The sequence below is a fragment of the Chelon labrosus genome (assembly GCF_963514085.1).
Source record: "Chelon labrosus genome assembly, chromosome: 7".
NCBI classification, from domain to species: Eukaryota; Metazoa; Chordata; class Actinopteri; order Mugiliformes; family Mugilidae; genus Chelon; species Chelon labrosus.
The window spans coordinates 11,937,088-11,947,835 of NC_140343.1; positions in this window are offsets into that span (position 1 = coordinate 11,937,088).

Below are 10,748 nucleotides of genomic sequence, written 5' to 3' on the forward strand. Positions count from 1 at the left end.
GTACGTGGAAACAGTTCTCCTCTAATGCGCCTTAATCACTTTTGTGTGATGTGGACCATTAAATTTGTTTATTTACTGAACAGTTTTGCTTTCGTTCCTCCGTTTTTCCTTCACTTGTCTGGAGGTGTGTGTGTGACATGTCTTGTATCAGCCCGCAATGCTATCATAGAGCTTAAGGATTGATAATAATATTATATAAGAATTTTCCCGTAGTGAAAGTGTGATGAAATGAGGCTTCATGTCTTTGACCTAAGCTACAGAGTGATATCACGATTTAGGCTCTAAACCAAAAATATTACAATTCCATTTTGAAGCACTGTGATATAAATTCATTCGTAGTTTATTTAGCGAGGGATTGTCCAGGCTCTCTCCAGAAACTTGGCCCCGTGCCTCATTGGAGGACCGAGTAACTCCACTGAAGTTACTGTAGGGTTTGAGTTTCCAGAGCTTTAGTGGAAAATGAGGCCTTTATCATGAAAAGGAGACCACACAAGAGCCGCTTAGGTATTAAACTTTCCCACTAAAAGTTTATTGAGTTATTTTGGTTGCAACATTGCAATATCCAGCATAGTAGTTTCTCACAATAAAACCAGTTCCCTGAAGCAGCGACGTGCTGGGCAGGTAAATGCTAGCAGGGAATCCTCAGGATGTTTCACCGTGTGAAGGGGTTTTCCATAGTTTAGGAAGAGGCAGACACACACCGCAGACCTGCCCGTCTGTTGGCTGGCCGCTGCAGTTCTCTTGCCCTCCTGAGATTTGAAGGGCCACTGAGGATTCAAAGTCAACAACTCTGAACCAGTTCTAACTGACATATTTATCTCTTTACTCTTTACTATTACTCCTTATTTTTTGTTTCATGTTGGACAGTTGTAAAGTCAAACCTCCGTCTAATGATTTACTAATGTCCTGTAGAGACTGAGAACTGAATGCAACCTGTAATAAATCTCCAGGCATGGACTCTGGAGTGCTGCACAGATATACTTGAAAACGGTTTCCCTTCTCATTTTCAACTTGAGGTGTTCACAGAGGGATTTATACTTAACTTTGACCTAGCAGGCTAATTTGAAACCGCTGCAGTGGGCTAGCATTTGGGAATCACCCATCGTTTCCGGATGGCAGTCAAGGTAATACTGTACTATAATTAGAAAGTGACTCTTGATGTGCACGATTCCATATAACTACATCCATCACAGTGAGCAGTCATCGTAACATTACCAGCAGTGTCACTTAAGGGGATTTCACAAGGACATCGGTGTCATCTCCTTTGCAAAGCTTGAGTCCCTGGTCACTGTTGGCTTCAAAGGATACGGGATGAGAAATGAAATGAGAGCGGAGAGTCCAAAAACACATTTTAGAGATGCAAAGAGCATCCAAAGATCCAAAAACGGTATTATGATATATCATATTTATATGTGAGCATGTTTAAGATATCTCATAACTGCTGTGTGTGCTGCTGTTGCCCGTAATTGTTCACTTTCCCATGGAAGTAATGGAAAAGCCTTTGTTCTTTGGCACCGAAGGTGGAAAGCTGGACAGATGTTGACTTCATGAACATGGAGGCCCCAGGTTAATGAGAACAAGGGTTGGGAGCTGTAGAGTTGTATGGGGTGGTGAAATACCCACTGGATGGAAAAGAAAGGGTAATATGGAGGATGGAAGTGTTATGCTGCAGATTAATACTGATACCATGGCATAATTGTGGCAAACGTTGGCAGTCGCGCTAAAGATGTGTGATTCCTGTAAGGAATTGTGTTAAAAAAAAAAAAAAAAAGAAAGAAAGCAACATTTTTTAAAAACTCATAAAAGAACAATTGCATAGGAGGGGGGAGGTGGCCCAGTTTCCTTGGATTCAAGCCCAGGAACTTGTGAAAAGACTTTGACCCAGCTACAGTAGCTACAGTTTTATTTTCAGCAACACAAGCATCGCATCTGTTTGTGATGAATGTTGAATGTCTATGAGAACACTTTTAAAACGTCTTGCAGTCTTTCTGTTACTTGTTATTCATGAATATGAGTTCTTCTGGCGCATTTTTTAAAATTATTTTACTGTGTGATGACTAAATTTGAGTCAACTCAAAGGATCTGACCAACTCAGTGTGTCCGGTTACAGACCAGTGGACAGTGTGGAGCTGTTCTTCAGCACCAAGTCCACACGCAAAAAGAGAAAATATTGCTCGGCCTGCTTTAAAACTGTCTTGAAACTCAGTTATATGCTGATGTAGATGGAAAATTAACAAAATGAGTTTTGTTTCATACCACTATCTTATACTATACTGTATATGTTCCTTTTAAGCTACTGACTGTGACTGACTTTTAATGTATCAGCACATTCACTGTAATGATATTTTGTCTGTTATTTTGTTCGGCTTAAAGATTATGTTAAATTGAATTACATCCTTAGACACTGGCTTAACATCACGGAGGAGTAATCCACCACCGCCTCCCTTTGATGAAGTCATTGTTTGGGGTTGCAGTCAGTGTTTGACTTCAGCGTGGCCTAGTCTCCCTCCGTATTTATATCAGTCACAACTTCCTCAAATATGACTCAGCTGTCTTTGTTTGAAAAGGGCAGATCAAAACTTAACGCTATCAGAAGTCAAAGAGTGACCATGACTTCTGCCTTGACCTCCCCACGCAACACGCCCTGCCGCGCCATAATAAAAAAAAAAATTGGGCGGGAGGCAGGAGTTAAGATGATCTTCCTGTCTTTATTCTTTGCGGCCTTTACAGGAACTGGTGGAAAAGTGTTATTGGAACTATTGTAAATTTCCTGTTAATGTTAGCGATAATGTTGGGTAGAGGACACAAAGTACAGTACGGTGATTTCGGCCTGAATTGCAACCACCACTGTCCACTCTTATCTTGTCAAATTAAATAAGCTTTGATGGTTTAGGAAGATGTCAGTTTAAACAATAATATATATTGGATTTTATAAGCGGGATGAGTTTATGCCTAACAAAGGAAAGCCTTTCAGTAATTACAGCTTGGTTCAACATGTCCTCTGCTTGAACTGTTCTTTTCAGTGTTAACTTGATACAAGGACCAATACAGTAGCCACCACCTGAAGTGAGATCAGAGGTCCTGTCAAACCAAGTAAAGCAGGTTTTCAATTCGCCCAGTCTAGCCAAAGGGAAATGATTCCTTCACCCAACCTGCTTTGAAATCTACTTCAATCTATCAAACCTGGAGTTCTTAAGCAAAAGGTTTAATCTTTTGATTCGAGTGCCTCACTAAGTACAGAACTCTCTTTAAAGTATGAGCTGGCAGCATGACCCCTGAAGATCAAACTGCTGCTGTGGTCAAAACAGTGACATCACCAATTTGAAATTGTTTAAAGTGATTTCGGGAGGACCGGCGTATGGAAAGAAATTTCAAAGTTGCCTTGCTTTGGTTTTCAATTACCGCGACCTTTTCCAAGCACTGACGTCTCAGAAGACGAATCAACAATGTATTCTCCTTTTTGGAACAACTTCCGCCCAAAATATAATTCACTTACCCGCGTTGTTGTTCTGTCAGTTTTGTTGTCATCCGGTGCGGCCTAAAGGGCAAATTTGGGCTGAGAGGGATTGGAGTGTGTAGGAGAGGGTCTCTCAGGGTTGCAGTGTACATAAATAATGATAAATAGTGGGCGTCGACAGGACAGAATTAAGGAAACAAAACTACAAAGTAGGTTTTTTGTTATCAGAGGGATAGCAGCAGCCAAGGATCACAACAAAAAGCTTTGAAGAAATTAAAATGTACATTGAAAAGGCTACTTAATAAACAATAAGAACACAGATTAAAGAGACTGAACATACTATGCATTTATGTCGCAAAAACTCTTGTAAAGGATTAAAAGCTCCGTAATTGAAATGATTCAAAGTCCCAAAACACACAATCTGTCAGCGTCATCCCACACCCCACCAGCTGTGTATAGATTTGTGTGTTTCTTCATATTGCGCTGCACTGAGCCTTCACAGTTGTGGGTAATGTGGACTAATTAGGATTAGACGAAAACAAAGACGAAAAACACAACTCTAAATGCAAATACTACAAAAGCAAAAACTCACACACACACATTAACACAGCTCTGTTATTCAGCTGTGCCCCTCCCACCCCCACCTCCCACCTTAGTTCCCCATTTCTCACGCTTTTTTGTGCTCTGACGTTCCTGATTTTATGGTGACAGGAGCCAAGTGGAGAAGGAGAATTACGTGAGTTCATACTGTTAATCACACATTACAATAACAGCTGCCAAATCAAGTTACTGGAGTTTTGCTAGATAATAGGTCTTGGATGATGCACTAAGAATAAAGTCTATCTGCTTCTAATAATCATATCAGCACGAACACTGCGTAAATATGGACAACGTGCCCCCACTTCCTTCCACTGGCCAAACTGACCCACTTGCTTTGTGGTAAGGCAACTTGTAGTGATCATGATGTCACATCCTGTTTCTGTAGCGTCAGATAACTATCTAAAACGAAACTTCTCTGAAGAATGGGCACTTGAACATGCATCAGTATTATATTAACTACCTAAAATGTCTGAAACTATCCTTGAAACCAAGTGCCATCCACTAACATGGAGGGGGTGGAGCTTATGACCTATACTGCAGCCAGTCACCAGGGGGAGCTCTACTTGCTTTGGCGTCACTTTTGAGGAGCAGTTTCTGCCGTCCATCTTTATACAGTCTATGGAAGAAACAAAGTACCAAAGGCACAAAACAAACATTAACTTTTAATTAAACACTCTCAGTAGATACAGTAAACTTAGCATGAAATAAAAAAACAGGAGTAGGAACACCAGTAAAGCAGCCTACATTTACATCTAAGTTGGCATGAGTGCCCACATTTGCTTGATATTGCATGAAAAACTTAAGGCATTAAATCTCTGTAGCTATCTGAATGAAGCTGGACAGATATGTTGATAAATCTGCCGGACTAAACCAGACAGTCCCATTATGGACCGCTGTGCACTTAGTTTACCTTCTTATATAAAAAAAAGAATTTAAAAAGAAAAGAAGAAAAAGAAATTAAATCTACAGTGTTTTATTCTTTAAATGCACTACAAAACAAATGTTGCTGTGAAACATTTTAGGACATATTGTAGCCATAAACTCTATATGCAATAAAATTAGGACCAAAATAGCATTAGCTTAATGTAGTGATATAAACTCTCCCTTCCTGAGTGTAGTTTGTTTGGGCCCTGCTGCTCTGCACCATAACAAACCATTCAGATGACTTAACTCTGATACAACTACTTTGAACCAAGTTCACTTAACGCACAATTTAAGGCAATACTTTCTAAACTAAATGAGATTAAAATTACTTTCACTCTGTAGTGAACACAGCTGTACATGGGTGTAAATCTGATGCAGGGTTTACAGGTTTCTCTTTCTCCCAGGAAGAAAAAAAATTGGCTATTTTGAAGCTATTTTGAACTACTGCAATACTCAGTACACCCACTGATATAATTTGCCATAGCCAGAAAAATGAACAACATGTCACTCTACAGGCCGAGTCCAATCTGCCGTCCAGATCAATCAAAGCACTTCTGCTGTGAGCCTTTCACTCGCACGCCCACCCTGGACTGATGCCCCTATTACGGCGACACTCCCGATCAAACCGACCTGACAAATACGTGTAGTTGCCCATAATATACCTGGATTTGGTGGAAGTTTCTGCCCAAAGAGTGTAGACACTTTGAACAAAGAAAGCCTGGTATTTACTGTCACTGCCTTACACAAAAGTTTGAAAAGTCAGTCAAGGCCGCGTCATTCAATATTTTATATATATAGTCGAACAGATCGATGAATGAAATTACTTGTTCTCCTTGACAAAGACTGTTCTCCCATAGAAATAAATTATCCTAATCGACTTCGTACTTTGCTTAAGCTAGCACCTCAGGATCAAAAAGTACATTTCATTGTGACAGCACCCTCTAGGGGCCATAGGGGATGGATGAGACGACAAATCACCGGGCTAACTGCTCTATTGTAACATACTGAATACTTGTACAAGTATGCATAACATTTAACATACATACCTGGCAATACATGAGACCAACACACAAAGAAAAAGGAAATAAAAAGGAAAAGAAATAAAAAGATGAATCCGCTTAGTAAAAGCTAGATAACTCGATAAAAGGAAGAACAAAACTACTACTACTATCTACTAACATCTGAACAGTGGATCTAAGAACATAAAGAGTCTGTGAGGACCACAAAGGTGGATTTGTAATTTGTGAAATTGGTCTATTTAAATTAAAACTGACTTGTCTTATCTTGGTTTTATTAAATTACACTTTTGTGCTGCTGCTACAATTACACCTACAGGTTCAGAATTATTTTTGCAAGTAGAGTTGGAGGGACAACATTATATACATATATATTTAACCAGAATATGATATTTTGGTGGAAATGGAAGAAACAAATTTCTAATTTTTTTGAGGCTATCTCTGGATAGTCAGCGTAATGGGTAAAACCACTTCCATTTGCAAGCTTGAGAAGTTATCGTCATCGTCGAACTTCCAGTTTCAGAGGTGACAGGTAAGCACTGCTCGTAGAGTACATTGACTATATATAAACAACTAGAGTAGAAACCAGAGTAGTTAACTACAGTACTCCATGCGGTGGCTTGTTCACTGAAATAAATTTAAGAACTCTGGCCGGTGAGTTCCCCCTTGTGGTGAGCGTAAGTGCTGCACAGACAGGTTGTGCCGCGTTCAATGTAATTACAACTCAATGTTATTGTAGGCCATCATGTTATATGTTTATTATTAATGTTTTTTGTTGTTGTTGTTTTGCTTTGTTATTTGTTTTGTTTTTTGCCAAATCATGCTATCTCGGAGACAAGCCCTGTGGTTGAGAACCTCTGCAATAAAGTATGCAAACTGCCAACTGTGATAGATCTCTATTCTTAGTCACTAGGAAATACAAGAATTTTTTCCAATAACTCTTTATTAAAAGTATTTTAAAAGTTTGTTATTTGTTTTGGAGCTTGGGGGGAGTGGGTCTTTATCGTTCACTTGTTCCTCGAAGCAGAACTTCATCAACAGAACAAGATCTCCGTCTTTATTACCTGCCCTATCACGGTTCATTCTTACTGCAGTCTATGCTTTCTTTGTCCACCTCTCTTTATTATCTCTGTCTCTCAAACTTTCCTTTTCCTTTTTTTTCCCTGGTTGCTGCGAACTGCCTTTCCCATACACTGCAGGTGTGGTTATGCCCAAATCCAAGTGGGAATTGCTGAGAAAACATCTCTGGTTACCACCGTCTCTGTGGCTACACTCCTTACCAGTTTTTACAACTGGTCTGTTTGAAGTCATGAATGAAAAATGACAATACTCTGTAGTGGGCAAGAGCTATTCCCTGGCAATTAGAAGCTTCACACAAGTGCTGGATACAAGTGTGGGGTTGTGTTCAGTCTTCCTGCTTCTTATTGCTGTGATCAAAAGCAAAAACATTCAAGAAAGGGTAAGCAAAAGCCTTCGTAAGCGCTTAACTGGCACGGAGCGGAAAATGTGCTATTACTAAACTAAATAACTCATTTATAATCACTGTTTAAGGTGATGGAGGTTGTTTAAGGTTAAAAGCATATTTCATTCTAAAGTAAAATGTCATAGCTAATAGACTATGTCAGTGTGTTGAAACTGTCCTCCCAAGAAAAAGAACTATATCACATGTTCTAGCAAAGGCCACAAGATGCCCAAAGACACAAACTTCTAATAGATATACAATGCTTTTAATTTGAATTTAATAGATGTAAAGAGTTGCACGCCGCAAGAGCTCCTGCATGTGCGTTGTGCATACCTGTGTTCTTCCAAGTTCTGCCACTCACTCAAGTTACAGCAACTCATGGAGCCCACCTAACTTTTACTCATCAAGGGAAAGAGCATAAAAGATGAGAGTGAAGGCACCGTCAACTTCCAAGAGGGCTGTTTAGGCAGCAGCTGGGTTCCTTGTGCGTAACTGAGTTCATTGAATTTAGTCCCTGTTTGCAGAAGGAGTGTGTTTTGCAAGTTTAAATTGTTATATTTCCAATTTTCAGTCTGAGTTGACAGTTTTTTTTTAGTTTATTATTTCTAATGTGGAATTTGGTTTTACCCCAGACCCATAATTTCAATTTCACCAGCAGTTCAACACTGTTAGACTGCATACTCTTTCTCAGGTTGTTTCACATGCACTCTTGATCCCATTTCAGACTAAATCATTAAGGATTTGTTCCCCGTAATAGGTGGCCCAGGTCTCAATATCAGTTCTTATGCCCACTGCTTGTAAATCAGCCATAGTTGCACCCTTACTATTAAGACCTAATCTGGACCCAAAGACTCTGAGTAATTACAGACCAATCTCTAATCTCCCCTTCATGTGCAAACTGTTAGAAAAAGTGGCTGCCAGCCAGCTCACAGCCCATCTATCCAGTTGCAGTCTCTCAATCAGTTATAGTCTGGGTTCAGACCCAAATACGCCTCAGAAACTCTTCTAAGTTAAGGTAGTAAATGGCATGCTAACTGAGATGGACTCCAGCCTCAAATATTACATTTTACTAGATCTGAGTGCCACTTTTGACTCTGGATCACGGACAGTAATGACCTTCATCTGATCCTGTTCTTATCCTGTGGCTGAACTCCAAGTGTATGAGCTGTCTGACTACTAGGGTCAGGAGGGCTATGGGGGTCTGCTTTAATTTTTGCTACAGTTACTGAGATGGTATTATTCCAAAAAGTGCTGTTGATGCAACTGAATCAAGGGAGACCAGGAGTACCTGCGATAGTGCTTTAAATATGTTGGACCAATAATTACAGAGAGATGGGCAAAACCAGAACTTGTATATGGGACATGCTGGGGTGGATCAGGTTAATGTCAGAATCCAGGAGAGTCTAAGTTTTGTCCAGTGAGCGTGGTATACGATTATACTGGATTAAGAGCCAGTAATGAGAAAGATCCTTTTTATCTACATGAGATGATGCTTTTCAAAGTTGGGGATGTTAACAAAAATACGTCATAGCAAAAGGTTCGGAGGCTGAAAGGGGAAATGAGAGCTTGAGCTCTTCGAAAATGTTAAATTTGGCTGAAATCTGTTGGAAGGAAGTAAATATGCCCCTAATATACTAATCATTGAAGGACTTTATGCCAAGATTGACACATAATGAAACTCTCCATCCTCAAAACAAGGTACAAGTATAGGAGCCTGCAAATTACCGCAAATCAAAGAAGCACCTAAATTGTTCTGGGAGTTGTCTTGACTAAGATATTCTTGAAATATTCTGAATAGGTTGAAACATTTCATGCATATGCAAGGGCAGTTAATGAAGACGGAATACAGTAATATGCTTTGATCTGCAACCAAACAGGCACATAGTGCAAGCTAATATTGAAGCATGCGGAAATTTGCTGCCCAATAGTAAAGTATGAAATTTGTCAAAGCCATGCCTCCCAACCTCCTTGGTCACTGCAGGTATCCCCTATGGTTCTTTGATTCTTTCCATCCCAAATGAATCAGGAAATAATCCTGTCAAGTTTTTTTTTTTTGTTTTTTTTTCAAAACTTCTGCAAGACACTCATTTTGATCATATTGATTTGACCAGCTAGAGAGAGAGGGGTAAGCAATGACCAGCTTTCAAAATCCTGTTGTATTCCAAAGATTTTTGAACTTGGCTGTGACCTGAACACTGAAATTGTGGCGATCCACTTTGAATGGTGGCGCGTGAAGTAGGGAATCATGTCATCCAGTTGATATGGTATTCCACAGGGAACAGTACTTGTGCCACTTTTGTTCAGTGTGTACTAAAGGTTGCCTTACAGTATACATTATAATAGACAACAAAAATATGTAATATTTGACTGTATAACTCTGCCTCCCATTATCAGCCAAATGACTGGATTGCCATTGGATAACCATCACTAGATTCATTAAAAAAATCTTCAAACATTTATTGGTTAAGTAAAGATCCAACCAACATCCATATGACATATAGTATCCACTAATGCTCTTTGTGTATGTGCCGTCCGGTGTCTCCATTAGTTACACGCAGTATAGTTTGTAGGAATATTCTGGTCCAAATTTTAAAAAGTCACCTGTTGCATTTAAGAATCAAGACCATTCACAGGTGGCCAAGGCTGAGTAGCATTAATAATTGCATGTCCTTGTCTTCCCTCATATTCTGCCAATATATTTCACCGTGATGTAAACTGCGAGAGTCGTGGTTCTCTCTAAAAGTGACTATTTTCCCAAGACATTGTTGACAGAAGAAGGAGCCCTGTGTGTTGACAGAAGAAGTTGAAGATAAAACAAGCTCTCTGTGTGCATAACAAGGATTTTCCAGCAGAGCTGCTCTCTGTGATACTGTAAAGAAAAAAGGTGATTAGCCCAGAATTTGCCTAGTAATTGCCGGAATATTAAGCTCTATTGATGTTCAGAATTGAAAGCTAAGCGCGTCACAGGCCTGAATGAATAAATGATCCTTTGAATAAGACGTTTGCAAGCAACCCCACACTAAAACACACCCACGCAGAATTTTCTTTTCTCCCACTACCTAATAGGCTTCACTCCTTCTTCTTCCTTTCCCCATCTCCTCTTTTTTTTTCTTTTCCAATCTTACCAACCCATATATACACCCAACCACTTAGACAATTACAGAGTCTGATGTTTTTGCCTTGGGAACTTTTGGCAGTTTATAGGCACTGCACTTAGCAAGAAACTATTTGGTGCAGCCATGAAAGAGCAAAGAAAAAAAAAACTCACCATAAAACGCTACTTCACATG